Genomic DNA, 19,300 nt, shown 5'->3' with positions numbered 1-19,300 from the left:
TGTGTTAGCAAAGCTATTCTGAGACTGAAAGTAGTTTCCCTTTAGAGTTGTTACTGAGATACATGATCTACCCTTCAAACTATTAAAACCACTTCATTTGTTGGGCAAGAGCATCAACAAAGTGGCCAAATCTCAAACAGGTAGTTTAAATTCCTTCAGAATCTGGGATAAAATCAAAATCCTTTTGAAGACTCATGACAACTTCCTATATAATAGAAGCATAGAATCTCAGAGCTGAAATGGGTGTGAGAAGCCACCTGGTCTACCACTGAACAGGAATCTTTTCTACATTATTTTGAACTAGTGATCAGCCAGTCTCCCAAAGGCTGAAGATATTCAGAAAAAGAGAATCTACTGGACAAGCAATATGGCATACTGACTAGAATTCAGGACTTAGAATTAGGAATACAAATTGGAATACTGATTCGGACACTTCTAGCTGTGTGATTCATGGGAAAATCACATAGCCTCTTTCAGTCTCAGTTTCCTCCTCTACAAAATGGGATTAATAATAGCATTTACCCCACAGATTGTTGTGAAGATCAAATGAGGTAGCATGTAAAGTTCTTTCCAAGCCTTAAAAGTGTGTGTGTATGCATGTGTATATCAGTTTCTACTTCTAGAAAAATTAAGCTAATAATAGTATATATTTCACAGGTTTATTGTGTAGAGAGGAGGGGAAGGGATAAGAGGAAAGGGAAGAGTAGAGAAAATCCCTAGAATATTCTGTTGGAATCTTCTTTCCAAACTTTATGCAATTGATGATTGGCTATTATATTCACCTGGTCACACAACCAATTCCAAATCAACCTAATTTTTCTAATTGTCTAATATATATATATATATATATATATATATATATATATATATATATCTCCATCTTTTTCCCAAGGAACATATTAAGAGATGTTGTCCAATGCTTCAATGGAATTTATGGCACTTCCATGATCCACTAGTCTAGTAAACATGTTTTGAAGGATTCAATTTAGTCTGGCATGACCTATTCTTGATGAAATATTGTTAGATATCACTTCCTTTCTAAAGGATCACAAACCATGCCTTTAATGATTTCTTATGAGTCATCCCATTCCCCCAGTAATGGAAGTTTGTCTAATTGTATGATATAGACTCTAGTCTGTTTTTTTGTTTGTTTAGAAAATGAAGTCATTTACAACACAGAAGTGATGGACTCAAGGTGCATGGTGAAAAAAAATTTTAATGTGACCAATAAAGGAAATTATTTTACCTAACTATATATATTTGTTATAAGTAATTTGTTTTTCTTTTCTTTTTTCCAACAGGACAGAAGAAAATAGGAAACTGAAATAGATTTGGGTTAATTGAAAAAAACTTTTAAAATATTTCAAAAAAAATAACAATAAAAACAATTCTAGGAACTAATCACAGAAAGGGGCTGATAATACTATATTAATTTAACTATGAAAAATAAAAGAAGCTATGTCAAGTGGTCCCTTTATGAGATGGGAAAAATCTCTTATGTGAACTACAGGACAGGAGACTGATAGAGCAAGCTCCAGGGAGATGTTGAAAAGTCAAAATGGGTAGAAGATGAGAAGAGGAATTATACTCTTCGCTATATTTCAACCAGATTTGGTAATTTAAGTTCAATGAAAGAAGCCTGATGTTGTCTAACCATTTTATTTATTTGAAGAGTCAACTATTTGCTAAAATAATTTTATTCTATTTGATAATAGATTAAATACTCTTATATCATTATTCCACCCACCCTTACAAGTTGTCATATTCTTTATGTGATTTCCCCTGCAACCTAAACTAACATAGTTAAAAATGCCCATTTGTTGGCCATATTCATTCACCACCAATCTTGGTTCATTTTAAGACTTAGAAATCATCCCATTCATAAAAGACCCTGACAGAAAGGGCCTACTTGTAAGAGATTATTTATAACAGCTTTTTTGGTAGTGGCAAAGCATTGGAAATTGAGGGAATGTCCATCAATTGGGGAATGACTGAACAAATTGTAGTACATGTTGGTGATGGAAAACTATTGTGCTACCAGAAATGAGAATCAAGATGATTTCAGAAAAAGATAGAAAGATCTGCAGGAACTGAAATAGAGCAAAATATAAAGAACTGGGAGAACATCGTACACAATAAGAGCCATATTTTACAATGATCTGAGTAAAAACTCAGCTACTCTCAGCAATGCAAAGATCTGGTACAATCCTGAAAGACTTATGAGAGGGAATGTTATCCACCTCCAGAGAAAGAATTGTTGGAGTCATCCTCCACATCAATGTATTTATGATTTTATTTGGGGGTTCTGGCTATGTATAAGTTTGCTTTTACAACAATGACCAATATGGAAATGTGTTTTGCATGACAACAAAAAATAAAATATAAGAAAATGAATTGTAAAAGACCCTAAAGTTCATTTGCATTTGCATTTACCTTAGTCATTTTTCAAAAACTGTATTTTTTTTATCAATTCTTTGCATATTTCTCAGTCTTTTAAGGCATCTTCCAGTTTTCTAACTAATCATGTGTTTCTATTTGTATCCAAAATCATATTCTTGAGATCTCATAATGCCTTTTTTAAAAATACTCACTTCTTGCAAGGACTAGGAAACATGATCAAGTGACTTCATTATACTGGTTTCTGTCCTGGTACCATGAGAAGTGAAGTGATCATCCCCATTAAGCCAGCTAGCTTCATTCTGTTTTAGCCCACCTACTGAGTCAGTTATCATGCTATAGCTTCTTAGTACTGCAGATGAGCACTGGGGGCACATGGACCCCAAAGGAGGAAAGAAGTCCTTTAAAGGGCTGAGAAAATTCTCACACCAGAGGTAACGGTCTTCCCCAAACACATTGTACACCCCAGAAAATAGAGTACAGTGTAGGTGCTAAGATATCACAAACAAAACAGGTGCCATAGGATGTCAAACTTTGTACCAGAATATTCCATAATGGCATAATTCCTCCATTATATACACTCTCAATGAGGCACTAGAATGACAGGTGACCACACTTCACATCTGTCCAAGAATAAACCCAGTGTTTACAAAATTACTCCTCATATCTATTGACAGGTTAGGAGGATATGGCTATTTGTTGTTGTTGTTGAGTCCCTTAGAGTTGTCCTGGATTCTTGCATTGTTGATAATAGTTAAATCATTCACAGCTGATCATTGTATAGTATTGCTGTTACTGCATACAACATTCTCTTGGTTCTGTTCACTTCACTTTGCACCATTTCATTTAAGTCTATCCAGGTTTGGGGGGATTTTCTTGTTCATCATTTTTCATGTCACAATAGTGTTCCATCACGACTATTTACCAAAACATATTTAGCCATTCTCCATTAATGAACATCTTATCAGATTCCAGTTCTTTGCTACCATAGAAAGAGCTACTATAAATATTTTTGTACAAATAGGTCCTTTTCCCCTTCCTTTGATCTCTTTGGTCATCTACTGCATTTTGAGTCATCACCAGTCAGTCATTTTGACTTTCATCTTGCCATTGCACTTTGATAACTCTGGAAGTGAGGGTGAGGCTAACAACTTTGTGCAGCTCTACTTCACTTAAGTCCAATTTATGCTCCAGTCAAAAGACACCAACCCATGATGTCACTGTGAAGAGACAAAACACAGCTAATCAAGCAACCTTTTAAGTATAGAAGAGAAACAGAGAGATAGAGCTTTTTGACCACAGAGGGAGAGAATCAATCCCAGTGTCTAAATTAGGGATTGTTAACCTTTTCAAAGGGAAAGTGAACTGACATTTGTGGGAAAGAAATTTCAGGTTTCCACAAGTGGAGGAGGATGAGAGTAGAAAACTGAGTTGTTAAGCAGGGGAGATTCAACTTGGTCGTGATATTATGGAAGAAAAGTGCCTTTTGTTTGCTTCTGGGCTCCAGCAATTCTTGCTGTAGGCAAGTAAGGTTGAGGCAAGTCAAAGAATCAGTCTGTGGGTTTGCACCAGAGCTTATAAGTCCTGAATACAAGCACAAATTGCAATGAGTTTTTATATACTGCTTAGACTGTAAACCCAACTGGCAGATTTTTAATAGGTTTCTGAATTTAAGTGGTTCCTAGTATCATCATGTTACTGAATTTTTTTCCCTTAAAAATACTAGTTAAAACAAGCCAACACAGATAAAAACAAATTCTTGGGATGTCGCTGCAACGTCAAAAAGCCCTCAACTGAGTGATATTTCTAAATTGACAAAAGAAAAAATCTAATTAAAACTCTAATCTGACCTTCAAATGTCAGAAGTAAATAAAAGGATAACATCCACATATTTGACAGCTGTCACCAAGTAATAGGAGTGCCATAAAAGCTCATAATCAGAGAGTGATGGCATATGCAATGTGTACGAGACTCATCACCATAAATTTAGATATATAAGTACTCAACCTGATAATAATCTTACATCAGTGCCCTAAATTAGCTTCAACTGTTTTGATGGAAAGGGGTAGAGTCAGACAGAATCACCTTTACAATGACAACATCACCAATATAATAAATAATGCAAATGTGTTTTACACAGAAAGAAAGAAAGAAGAAGAAAGACTCCCAAAACAGAACATAAGAAGAGGACCCCATATCACACCTGCTCAGCTAGCTCCTTCTTTTAATTTGGTTTTTTAGTTGGGCCCCAGGGATGCCAAGGTGGCTTTACCCCCTCTGAGTGCAACCAAATGGATACATCCCTTCTGTTTATTGTCTGAAGAGAAGAAAAAATGGAACCCATCCATTTGACCTGAAATAGGCTGGATTTGTGGGCAGCCCTTGAAATGAGCCTGGCACCTGGAGATGTAGAATCTCCAACCTTCAAGCTGTTTTTGCTTGTGAGTGCCTGCTGAGTTGCTAGGGGCACTGCAGAGAACCTCAGCAGGACTGAGGGCTGCTAATTGATTTTGCTGCTTTGTTGAGTATAGGAAATCCTCCTGATTCGGGATTTGTTTTGTTTTGTTTTGTTTTTCCCCAGAGTTCAGTTCCAGAAAGCAGTGTCTTCAGCAGCCAAATAAAAAAAGGGGGGGAAGAATACTCCATATTCCCTTCCCTTACCTGGGTCTATTTTATTTAAACCTCAAACTAGGTCCTAGAAAAGGACTTCTGAGGTCAAGAAATGTTTGGATTGGCACTATCTGGAGCAGCAGAGTAGGGAAGTGGGCAGGGTACAAGACTGGAGTCAGAAGACCAGTCTCAGTTTTCCTGTATACACTATGTGTGACTTTGGGTAAGTCATTCAACCACTCTAATTCAATTCAGTAATGTAATGATGTTGTAGAGTGGTAGGATTAAAGTCATAAGACCTGGATTCAACTTCTACCTCAACTGCTTACTAGCTATGTGACTTTGGAAAAGTTACTTAACTTCTTTAATCTCAGTTTCCTCATCTGGAAAATGACTGGATTTATCTCTTCCCAACAATCCTGTGAGATAAATAGTGAAAGAATTTATATCTATTTTACATATGAGGCTACTGAGGCTTGGAATATTTCAGCAGTTTGCCCAATGTCTCACTGTTGATCACTGAAACCAAGGAACTTAAATATATAATGCTTTTTTTTAATCAAACCTTAAAATACAAGGTCTTAACCTGAGATTCTTAAATATTTTGAAAACTTTATTCCAATATGAGCAGCTTTTTTGTATTCTCATGGGCATTATTTCATTTACTTAAAAATATTATTCTAAAGATTATAGACATCACCTGTGTAATAGGCAAATTTATAACTACCATTCCCCCCAAAAGGCTAAGAAGCTCAACTGCTGTTATTTCCATGATAAACTGTATCTTAGACCAGAGAATTTTAGATTTATATCTAGAAGTGACATTGGAGACTATCGAGTTCAATCTCTGTATTTTACAGATGTAGCAACTGAGGCTCAGAGGCATTAAAGTGACTTGACTAAAACACAATATTTTGAAAAATATCTATTACTAATGTCAACATGGAATTACCTGAATTTATGATTAGTAGTCAGGATGAAACATTGACAAACTTATTATAAGACATCCAGCAGCCTTTGAAAACTTACCTCTGATGATTCTGAAGAACAGAGAAAGAGAGCAATTTCCACCTAAGCAGACATTTGCTTAATCTGTTTATATAAGCCAACAATCCATTCAGACTACTGAATGACTATAAATGACTCTCCAGGTTTCTCTGCATTAAAGCCTTACTGGTTATACTTAATAGGTTTGTTTTAAACTTGAGTCATAAAACATACATCTATGCTTTTGGACTCATTGTAATTCAATTCAGAATCACATAAATATCAAATTTGAGAGTTGGAAGTGACCTCCAAGTCTATCTAATCTATTCACACAACCTCTCTATAACACAGAATTTCTTAGAACAAAGCACAGAACCTGGCTCATAATGGACATTTAATATATGTTTGAGAAATGAATTGTTGAATAAATATTGGTCCATCTTGGTGGTTTCATGATCTCTAGCTCCTTATTACTTCCTGTATCAAATATAATATCCTTCCAAACTTTATCTTTTTTACCTTTCCATATTTCTTATTCCTTACTCCTTTTTTCATACTCAAAGATCCAGTCATTGGCTTTCTTGCTGTTCCTTACAAAGGTCACTCCATCTCCTAACACTGTGCCAATCAGTTATCCTCCATGCCTAGAATACCATCCCAACTGATCTCTGCTTCTTCGTTTCCCTGGATTTCTTCAAGCCTCAACTAAAATCCCACATTAAAACAGAAGCCATTTTTGGTCCAATATCCCTCCCTGTGCCTTCCATCTATCCCCTATATATCTTGTATATACATGGTTTTTTACATGTCCCCCCCATTAGAAAATGAGTTATTTTGAAGTCAGGAACCATGTTTTCATTCACCTTTATAGCCACAATGTTTAAGTGCTTTAAAATATATGTTGATTTTAGTTGTTACAATGCAACAGTATCTATAGCTAAAGTTATAGAATATAGGCATGAATTGTTTAGTTTATGGTATCTACAATTCTTAACCTGGAATCTGTGAACTTTTAAAAACATATTTTGCTAATTGTGTTCTGACATAATAGGATTTCTATATGTATTTTTGTTTTGTGCATTTTTTCACAAAATTCTTACCTTCTGCCTTAGTGTCAGTTTTAGTGACAAAGGCAAAAATATATGAGACCATATTTAAACCCACATTTTCCCAACTCCAGATCTGACACTATCTACTGAACTACCTAGCTGCCTCTTTTTATGGGTTTTTTTTTAAACCTTGTACTTCGGTGTATTGTCTCATAGGTGGAAGATTGGTAAGGGTGGGCAATGGGTGTCAAGTGACTTGCCCAGGGTCACACAGCTGGGAAGTGGCTGAGGCCGGGTTTGAACCTAGGACCTCCCGTCTCTAGGCCTTGCTCTCACTCCACTGAGCTACCCAGTTGCCCCCTTTATGGGTTTTTTAAAATCATTTTTTGATAGAAGTTGCACAGTTTTCTGCTCATATGAATTTTTGCTATCTACTCAAAAGATGGTCTTACAGCAAATTTCTCATATATTAATTTCCTTTAAAGACATAAATAAGATAAGGACCAGCTTATTTCTTGCTTTTTTTTTTAACCAGAAGACTCTACTATAACAAGTCCATTCTGATTAAAGCTGACGTTATTTGGATAGAATTCATGTCCTACCCATCAATTCCCTAAATAACACCCTTATAGTTGGAAAATATTGAACCCCTAAGGACTGCATTGCCCAGAATTCCTTTCTGTATTACCTATAATAACTTTTTCTTTTGTTTACATTTGCATGGTCATGTTTGTATAAGTTCTGAGGCTCTGCCTCCTTTTCTCTCTTTTGCTCTGGCTAGTGGGTTGGTTAGTAACCTTTTAATTAGGTGTCTTTTGTTAGATTGATATTAATAAAAATTGTATTAAATATAATATTTAGTTATTGAATATTAATTTTAATCACCACAATCCTCTCAGGCAAATTTAGGGTTGGTGCATTAACAAAATTCCTACCAATCTGAATTATCCAGAAGGTGAATAGGTTGTCTTAGAAGATATTAATGGTCTCCCCATTGCTGGAGGTCTTCCAAGAAAGTTTGGACAACTACTTGTCAGCTATGATGTAGAGGAACTTTTTTTTCCGGCATAGGTCAGACTGCACAGCCTCTGAGGCACTTTCTGACTCTAAAATTCTTCCAGTATCTGCTCTGCCCTGTGGAAAGAAAATATTCAATAAGATTTGGCTAAAATATTTTGGGTTGTTTGTTTTCAAGGACTGAGAAGGCAAAAGGGCAATGACAAAATATTTTTTCAATATTTAATCATTACCAAAAAAAGCCAAGAGTTTGCTACTGATTCTGGATGGGAGAAACTTACTGAATTTACTTAGAGATTTTATGGTTATATGAAAACTTTTATAGTAAAAATGAAATCAGAGAACAGATTTATACAAGAATCAGAAAGAACAACAATGATTTTTAAAAGTTCTTGGATGTTAGCCTATTTCTCTTCAAGAATTTTCTTTTGCAAATTTGAAAGACAAAATTACTGATTTGCTGAAACCCAGGGTAAGTAGCCAAGTAGCAAGGCTGATTCAGCAGATAAAAATATTCATATTTGTACAATGATGGAGGGAAAACAAGAAATAAGTTTTCTTATACACTGGGAGGAAAAGGAACATTCCAGGAAGAAAATGGGTTTGAAAGCAAAGCAAACATTTAGAGAAGATAGCCATGACTGTACCTTATCCTGAAATAATACAAAACTGGTCATAGAGATTCATATACCACCCTCCTAACTAATAATATTCTTCCTCATTTAAGTAATAACTGGAAGAGTAGAGGGAGATAGGGAGCTGTTCTTTTGCCTCTGGAGAAAGCTATTCATAAAATCCTAGTCATGTCTAAACTCTTGATTTTCTTTTTCCCATTCAAAGCCAGAACATTCTTATCCCTTACCACCAACCTAGGACTATCTTGATTCCACCAATTTCACCAAGCTCTGTCTAATTCATTGTTGGGCTTATACTCTTCACATCAGAGAAATAATTTTCCAAACCCCTTACAAGTTAATACTACTATCCATAAAGAAAAAGACATGGCTTCTCTATCAATAGTAGAGGACTATTGTTTTTAATATCCACATATTCCATTCAGTCCATCAACAATCAGTTGAGTGTTCATTTTGTGAAGCACAGAATGCTGTTAAATACTAAGGATAAACAGAAAAACCACCCTAGGCCTTTCCCTCAAAGAGCATAACTTTTATCTCAATTTGGATAATCAGCCAATTTCTACTGTTAAGAAAACATACTCTTTAAATGGAAGTTTCAGAAGATAGTCATGCAGATGACTTCCAAGCCCATGAACCCACAAAATGTACATAGAAGCAAAACAGAATTGACAGCATTTCTTTATTTTGCCCTGAAAGGATAATGAATGTCCATGGTGACTCTCTCCAACTTTTTGTCTTCTTCATTTATGATTATTCAAGAGGCATTCACCAAGAAATACACATAGCAAAAACTAATGAATAAGGAATTTATAATGCCTAAATTGTAAAACATCTTGTAAGATCAACCCATTGAGTTAGTAGGTCAATATATTAATCTTTGACTGACCCTGAAAATGGACAATGGTCTGGGCCAGAACTGAACAGGAAGAGAAGACTGGCCTAGATCACATGCTAACTTGTTCCCTACTACAAAATTCATTTTTAATAAAACCAGTATTCACTTGGTGGTGCCATGTGACTCTGAATCATGAAACATCATTCCATGATTTTAGAAGTGGATTATTTAAATATATTGTTGGAATTGCCACAGTTACACATCTTATCTTTCTTCATTTCTATTATTTCTTTAAATTTAATGTTAGTTTTATATTTGCTCTGCTAAGTCAATATTCTGAACATATCAAATGTATTTCCAAATCAGACATCTCATTTGGAAATTTCTATCACAATGGCAAGCAGTTATCTTCCTTCTGTTAAAAAATAATAATTGACTAATTTTTCATGAATCATTATTGAGTGATTGCCATGTCCAGTTCTCTTTTTGAAGAAAGTATATATGCTATGTGAGCATGAGGCTTCTGTATAGTCACTAAGTCTCTGGAGTCTCTCATTGCTTACTCCTGAACCAGTACTCCAATGTATTTTTCATTGTCATATCCTATGCCCCTCTAGCTTTGCATGTACCAGTGCTAACTTCTAATCCTATTTTGCACTTTGACCTGCCCCTTTTCACTTTTAAACAGCCTTTCCTCTTCCTATGTCCTGATAATCATTACTAGCATCTCAATTTCCCTATGGAACCTCTATTCCTTTCCCTCAGAACAGCAGAGTTTCAATGGGAAATTTGGGAAATATTGGATCAGAGAATGACAGTGCCCGACCCAAGGAAGGAGAGATGTTCTCTATTCTCTTCCAAAAGCCAGTTCTTCAACTGTGGAGGATGGATTTCACATACTATTGAATTTCTTTTTAGTTGACTCATGCTGCTTTTAAAAATAGAACTGAGCCAAACTTCTATCTCAAGTGAACCAGTGCCTTGAACATGATAGGCAATTGATAAATACATAATGAATTAAAATAAATCTCAATCTACAACCAGAGCTGAAAAGGATCTTAAAGATTAGCTAGTTACTAATCCAACACCCTCATTTGCCTGATGAAGAAGTTGAAGCCTGGAGAGGACAAATGATTTGCTCAAAGTCCTTCCAGTTCTCTTTCCTTCATAGCACTTGGATTCTTACAAAATGCCTTTGGTAAGGCCTAGACTACCTGTCTTGAATGGGGACTTAAGCAGTTAAAGGCCAGAGGAGCTGTATTTCTTCTCTGCACGTGAAGAAAGGAAGCATCCTAGAAATCAAGACTAGAGTGAGTGATATTCCTCCATGAAATAAGTTTTGAGACCCTCTTGAAAGAGAGAGGAGAGATCAAGCCTAGAAGATGAAAGAGGTGGCTGGACTACTTGGTGGCCAGTAATGGCCAGTAATGCCAGATGGCAAAATCTGAAGTTCCTTTCTTTAAACCTAAGTCTTCAAGGGAGATTCTTAAATGTGAAGACTAAAGGGACAAGCATTGAGGTCTAAGACTGTTTTCATTTGCTTGGTTTTGTTTCTTGTTTGTTTGTCTTTATTTCCCCTGCTTACTCACTTTGGTGGTTGGAAGAAGAAGTTAAAAAAAAGACAAGAACTGGAAGTTCTTAACCAACTACTTTTCTGACAATACACAAACATTATTGGCACCAGTTTCTAATCATGTCCTTTTTATTCTTTAGAAGGTTGCATCTTCATGATCTAATCTTATTTCTCATAAACACCTGTGGTTGATATCATCTTTTGTACTTTGTTAGAAGTATGATGATATGGGACTCTTATGGGAGCAACATTGGCTACAGTGCAGGAGATCCAACATCACAGTCCATTTTTAGAGAATTTTCACTCTCTAACTATGGCCATAATTGCAAGCCATTCCTAGATTTTATAACTCCATTTCCAAGGACAGAATTACTACAAACTTGGTATTTTTTTAAATCTGCCTCATCAGGAAACAAGTCTAATGTAATAACTCCTTTGGTGACAATTACAAACTTGGCCCAGAGATCATAAATAGTTCTAGAGCTAGACAGGACTTGAGAGCCACTTAGTGTAACTTCCTCATTTTTGAGATGAGAGAACAGAAGTCCAAGAAAATGAAAAGTACATGGAAAGATAGTAACCATCTCTTATCTTGAGCTTTTATGTCTCTAAAGTGAAAGAGATTTCTACTTGTAGCTGTTTTCAAGCTGAATCAGAGCTCTGACTTAAGATATGCCCATCCCTGAAATATTCATCAGTACAAAGTGCTTGTTTCCTATATAACACCTTGCAATCAGGAATCACTTAATTGACATGTTCCTGTTTCCACTTGAATGAGCTAAAAAAGGAATCCTACAGGATCTAGCAAAAGTTAGCCAATTAAACTTCTTATAGAGAGCTAATTTACCCAGAAGGAGCCAAGCATCCCTTTAATAAATAGCAAATAAAACAGTTTATGAAAAGTATAAAATGTTTATAGAAACCGAGAAGAGTCCACAAGTGAAATTTTAAGAGGATGACCTTTATTTTCCATTTCAGGTTGGTTAGGTTTTCAAGTGGCTGTAAATAAATAACCTAGCCCAGTGGAAGCAACCATTCCAGTTTTGACTCCATTCACTAGTTGTGTTGATCTTAATTGAGATCCTTAAACTCTCTTACTCTTAGTATATGTATCTTTAAATGGAAATACTAATACCTGACATGAATATCTTATAGGAATGTTGGAAGAAATTAGGAAATTACTAGAGAAATCTACGCTGCTTATATGATAGAAAAATATCAAGTGTATTTTCTATAATGGTCTTCTGCAGCAACAAGAGAACTTCTGCTTCTGCTGGCACTTTAGCAGACACATTGTAATGACAGGTTACCCCAGATATACCCCTAAGTAAGCCTAATGAAGGATATAGCCCTTTAAAAGAAAGTTTACTTTACCCTCTCTCCTTGGATTTCCCTAAGGAAACACAAGGAATGGGGCTTTGGAAGCCTCTAAAGCCAATTTGGTTTATCAAAACATTTAGGAAAAGCTATAATACAACTAATGAAATCCTGCCTAGTAGCACCTTAATGAGCCTCTTGAGGATGAATGAGTTTAATGGAATCATAAGACCTGAGTTTAGATACTATCCCTGATTCTTACTGCTTATGTAATGCTAGACAAGTCACAACTCTCAGGCCTATTTTCTCATATATAAAATGAGGGAATTGGACAAGAAGTCTCCTGAGGTCCTTGCTGGCTATATATTTCTACTAGGTGTCTGAGTGGATAAAGTTTTAGACTTGAAGTCAGGAGGACCAGAATTCAAAACCTACCTCAGATACTTTCCAGCTCAGTGATTCTAGGCAAATTACTTACCTTCTTTCTTTCTTAATCCATAAAATGCAGATGATAATATCACCTAACTAATAGGATTGTAGTAATTGCCAAATGAAATAAATATGTATAAAGTACTTTTCAAAAATTAAAAGTTCTGTCTGAATGCTAGGACCTTACAACTTTTGCTCCTACACTTCAGGTTCTCCTTCTTTTAGGGAGAAAAAAAATCATTTTTATAACATCTCTATTAGCATAGGGTGAGCCAAGAAGCACAAGACTAGAATTTTTAAAAGGCATTTAGAGATTTGAGAACATGCATTAAAATTCAACAAACATTTATTAAGCAAGACTTTCATTGCATTGACTGTAGTTTTTCTCAACTTTGCTAGGAATTTCAAAAAAAAAGAAGAGGATTAGAATTATATCCCTGCTAATATCCTCTCCTCAGAATAAAAGAGGCCATGATATTTCTGGAATCCTTTTAACTAGTAAATAACCCCCAGCTACTTAGCAGTTGTTGGCTAAGACTAAAGATACTTGACCAGGAAAAAAAAATTGAAAAAAGAAGGAAAGGTTTGCATTGGTAAATCAAAGTCTTGAATCCAAGAATCTGGCAAATTTATCTCCTGATCTAAATTTAAATAGACTATTTATTCTAGAGCAAAATTTGGTAAAAAGCATGTCTAATATGGACCCCATCCAAGGAAATACAATTTAGATCCAAAAGTATCAAAAAAAAAGATCTCATTATAAAGCCATTTGAAAGTACCACGTATAAAAGAACTTTGAATAATTGGTAACCTCAACTTATTTTATTTCAATTTAGTAAGCATTTAAAAATAGATTTGTATTAATGTCTTCTATTTTTACATCACCTGCATTTCCCAAATACTTTTTTCCTTTCCCCCTCCCAGAGAGCCATTTCCTATAATAGATTTTTTAGAAAGAGAAAGAGAAGTAAGGCAAAGTAAAGTGATCAAAACCAGGAGAACATTGTACCCAGTAACAACAATACTGAATGCTGATCACCTGTGAATGACTGAACTATTAACAATGATGCAAGGATCCAGGACAACTCCAAGGGACTCGTGACAAAAATGGTTATCCACCCCTATAGAAGGAATAGAGTCCAAATGCAGATTGAAACATCACATTCTTCACTTTATTTCCTCCATGAATTTTTCTCTAGTGTAAGCAATATAGATCTTGTTTCACAACAAGATAAACAAGGAAATTCATGTTATATGATAATATCTGTATAATCTATATTAGATCCCCTGCCTTCTTGAGGTGGGTGAAAGGATGAGAAGGACAGCGGGGAAAAAAGGAATGAGACAGATTTTTGGACATAGCTTATGTGAGAATTTGTTTCTCTCAGAGAAGCATATTTATTATAATTTATCACAGATTTATAACAAATCATGTGCATTATATTGTTTTATATATAAAATAAAAATAAATGGTAGTTCCAAAAAAAAGCAACAAAAACCAAGAGCAGGTATGAGAAGAATTACTACTTTTGTAACTAGGTCAGAAAATCAATCCTATAAGGAAACAAATTGAAGAAACTGGGATGTTTATCTCAGATAGACTGAGAAAGAAGAAACTTGATTGATATATTCAAAGATCTGAAGGTCTATCATCTGGAAAGAGAATATTATGGTCTCCACTATTCCAGATGATAGAACAAGTATTAACAGGCACATTAAAGAGGGAGAAGCCATTTTTTCAGGGTATGAAAAAGCTCTGTAACAATCAGAATCCTACTGTGGAATAGACATTGACTCAAATAACAAAATGCACGGATTCGAGTTCTGCCTCTGACATTTATTACTTGCCTGTCTTTGAGCTAATTATTTAACCTTTCTATGTCTTCTTTTCCTCAACTATAAAATGAAGAGATTTAACTAGGTGGCCTGCCTGATCCATTCTCACTCTGACATTAAGAGATCCTTTGTTCTGTCATCTCTAAATGGGATGCCTCAGGAAGAAGTTGGCTTCCCAAGACTGTACACGTCCAAGGAGAAGCTGAGTGAGCATGTATCAGGGATTCTGCAGAAGGAATTCCACTGTGGTTGGGGGACTCTGACTGGAATAGCCCTCAGGCTCCTTCCAACAGCAAGATTCCATGAGCCACTTATGTGACAGCATCATGGTGGGCCTTCAGAGTAGCATCCTCTTTCCCCTTAGCACAATGGCCTATTTGTGGCCTGGTGATGAGGGAGCTTTTAGCACCAGTCTTTCTAGCCTAAGGGAGCCTTCCTCTTCACTGTTGCTGCACCAAAGTGACAAATGTTACATTCGATTACAGCAGGATTTCTTTTTTCCTCGAGTTTTAATCATATGACAAATTAGATTGAATTTGCATTTACACTGCATTTTATGATGTAAGATTTCTAATATACTGCAGCTTGGCACTGCAGTGAATTGCATTATCCCTAATGGTTCATCAGTTCTGAGATTTAGTATTTGATCTTGTTTTATTATCTTCTGCAGCTATATTCTATACCTAATTTTTCCTTGAAATGAACATTATTGATTTACTTATTAAATATTGTCTGCCTACTGTGAATTTTTCACACAAGCGGTATGATGAATCCTTTTTAAAAATAATGATTATCTGCAGTACAATGCCTGAAATACTGGTTTTATAGGGAGGGTTCCAATAGATTTGAACTAAATACAGAGTATAAAACCTGTCTTGGACTTCAAAAAAAAGAAAAAAGAAAAAACTATCCACTGATTCCATCTCTCGGAAAAATAGAGTAATCAATAAATGATTATATTTCTAAAATAAAGCACATTTCAGGTTTTTGCTCTCTCCACAGAACAGCTAAGAATTCAGCCTTACTCCAGGTTTGAGATCAGGGAAAAAACATAACTTAGTAGCAGTAATTAATAATGACTGGCTGTGCTAAGTAAGAACTCCATTTAAATTTCACAGTAAAGTTAGCTAACTTGGAATGAACATAGTGACCTTTCATTCTTGAATTTTTTGTTTTTAGTTCATTTTCAGACTTAGAGCCTATTTTCCATATATTAGTTTGCTCATTTTAATGTTCTTTTCTTTCTGGCTTATATCTTAGTCCTTCCCCCAATAGTCTGAATGTCCTACTAAATAATAATAGTTAGCTTTATATGGTATTTTAAGGTTTGCGAAGCCCTGTACATATGTGAGCAAGATTGGCACTCAAGAAAACTACGAAATAGATGAAAGTAAGTTTGACACCTCTTTCTCTCTCCCTATTTGGCACATTCCTCTCCTGCTGAAAGTGTCTGGTGCCCTTGTGCAGTCCTTAGCTACTTTCAAAATAATCCTTTACCCCCTCTGTCCTACTCAATAATGCCCCACGAACCTGATCTCTCCTCTTCCCTGCCAGGAATATGTATTGGTCCTACATGCCTCCAGGTTCCTGCTTGTGGGTTTTCTGTAAGAACTAACTAATTTCAGCCACCATTAGTGGACTCTAACCTAAGTTACCTGTCAGGTCTACTATTTTAAGGGAATAAACTCGTTATGGCTCACACTCTAGGCTGTGTCAGCTTTTATTTCCTCTAATGGATCTGAATTCTTATGACTGAATTATTTCTTTAGCATTTCTTACTCCGGCTAGCCTTGGACTAGACAAGTTTCCAGGCTCAGCTCTTGCTTCTTCCTTCTAGCAATCTGTCCAGAGTCTTCTGTTTTTGAAATTTGGTCTTCCCAAAGTGTGGCAGCCTTCAACTCTCCTGAGTATGACTACGGCTTAGTACTTCCCAACATCTACTGTATCTCTGACCTTGGGGCACTAAAAGGCAGTAGAAGCTTTTGAATGATCAGAGGGACATTTATCAAGCACAAAACTTCAACTTAAGCAGCTTTTGGGGCTGGCTTCAGGACTTTAGCCATTAAGCCTTAGCTTGCCACTACTCCAAAATAGGAATTTTGAATTCTAACTGGTACTATGTAGAGATAGTGGGTTAATCCAAATGATTATTCCTAGTGCTGGTATTACTTCACACTAGTCTAGGGGACTGTGATTTGGGGAGTAGTGAGTCATTCAGTGCTCCTCAAATTATGCCAAACTGGTGACCATTTCCCCTATGGATAGGGTCAACCAAGTAAATGAGGCAGTTTAGTATTGAATTTTATTTGATGAAAGAAACTAGTAGGGCATTAGTTCTTTCCTTTGAGGAGTGGCAAGGTGCTTAGTCATTCATCCCTACCAATCCCAAAGGACAATCTATTACACAAACATTTAGTGCAATTATGAAAATAAACACTGCCTCCACCTGCCCAAAACTTATATTTAAGGATGATGGAAAGAGAGACCAAGCTATAGCAGTCCTCTTAATGAAATTCAGGCAGTGACACTGAAATGATTTATTATGCTTAGTCTCTCTTTCCTATTCAAGTTCAATTTTTTTCTAATGGACTCATAATTGTGGAGGAAAGTCACAGTCTGTTTTCTATGAGTTAGCAATGCACCAGCAAGAACGTGGAATGTGGAGAATACTTACCGTGGATGTGACCTTGGGCAAATCACTTAACCTTTTTAGATCTCAATGTACCAATCTGTAAAATAATAATATTAAGAGAGTTGGGTTACATGGTCTGTAAATTTTCCTTCTACAACTAAATCTTATGATCTTACCCTAGTGATATAGGGAACAGGAGATGAGAAGAATCTCAATGAATTCAGATAGAAGCATCTCTTGTCTGCTAAATAAAAATCGTGCCAGTGCTATGTCTCTTGAAAACATTCTGCCATGCTCATTTAATAGAATAAATACATCCAACTGGGCTGAAAGAGTTAAAGCACTTCTCAAAAGCCATTTAGTTCATCTCTTTCCATAGGCCAGAAGAGTCCAAAGAACAAAGAAAAAAAAATATTTTCTTCTACCAAGCATCAGGCACGTTTGAATCTAATTGCAATAAAGATTAAAGAAAAATTGCCAATTAAACAGTTGCTTTACTCAGCCAATAAGCATTCTCCAAGTAGCTCATAGATTCCCATATAATATGACAACTTCCTTTTAAAATTCATATTAGTCCTCCCTGGCATCCTTAATTAGCAAGAAAGAAGTATTTGAATCTTGTTTTATCTACCAACTCAAAGAGATAATAAAAAGTTTTCTTTAAAAAACAAAGGTCTACAAAGTAGGTGGTATAAGTATATTCATCATAGAGTAATGGCTTTTTAGTTCTTTAGGAATTCTGGCACCCTGTTGTTTTATTCTATTATTTATACATACATTTTTATTTCATAAGAGTTGTTGGATCACACACATACACATTTTCTTTAGAGAGAATTCTAATTGATTCAGTTTGGAGATGGTGGGAATTTGGTGATGGTCTAGGATGTGAAATTCTTGAGATATTCTTAGGAAATATCTAATTTAAAAATGAAGTTCTTAGAGTGAGCCAATGAGTTTTGCACCATCTAAAAGTAGGAAATCTTACAACTGTTAGCTTCCCTTGAAATTTACTTGATCCTCAAAAATAAATAATAATAAGGGGGAGGCTGGATTGCTCAGTGGATTGAGAGCCTAGATATGGGAGGTCCTGGGTGCAGATCTGACCTCAAACACTTCCCTGGGAAAGTCACTTGACTCCTATTGCCTAGCCCTTACCACTCTTCTGCCTTGGAACCAATACACAGTATTGATTCTAAGATTGGAAGGTAAGAGCTGTTTGGATGTTGTTGTTGTTTTTTAAGCAAATTAAAATGCAAACTGAGCTAAGTACTGGAGATTTTTTAAAAAGCCAAACAGTTCCTGCCCTCAAGAAGGTTACATTTTTCATCTTTCCTTTTTCCCAGTTATTGCTCATTTGGCTGCAATTTCATCTATTCAGACTTGTCTTTTTATTTTATTTACTTATTTATTTTTAATAAACCCTTAACTTCCATCTTGGAGTCAATGCTGTGTATTGGTTCCAAGGCAGAAGGGTATAAGAGTTAGGCAGTGGGGGTTAAGTGACTTGCCCAGGGTCACACAGCTGGGAAGTATCTGAGACCAGATTTGAATTTAGCACCTCCCATCTCTAGGCCTGGCTCTTAATCCACTGAGCTACCCAGCTGCCCCCCCACACACACACTTTTGTCTTTTTTTAGCAGATTCACTCACAGTGACTCTGAGTCCACTTCTGGACTCTTCCCCTTTAAATATTATTTTCTTTCCTATGCAAAGACAACTGGGGTCTCCGAAATGAATCATTAAGACATAACATGTCAGAGATCTGTCATTACTGTTTCAAGATGCTGCAATATTTCTAATAGGAAGATATGCCAACCCAATGCATACCTTTTCAAAAGACAGTTGCACATACTGTAATTGAAGCTAATTGTCTCTCCTCTCTCCACACTTATTAAATCAAAGTTTACCCTAGGGATACCCCGACCCTGAGAAATCCATATTCAAATACACTTACAAACTACAAATCTATACTCTCTCTCT

Source organism: Gracilinanus agilis, chromosome 5 (assembly GCF_016433145.1).
Source record: "Gracilinanus agilis isolate LMUSP501 chromosome 5, AgileGrace, whole genome shotgun sequence".
Classification (NCBI taxonomy): domain Eukaryota; kingdom Metazoa; phylum Chordata; class Mammalia; order Didelphimorphia; family Didelphidae; genus Gracilinanus; species Gracilinanus agilis.
This window is presented reverse-complemented; position numbering follows the sequence as displayed.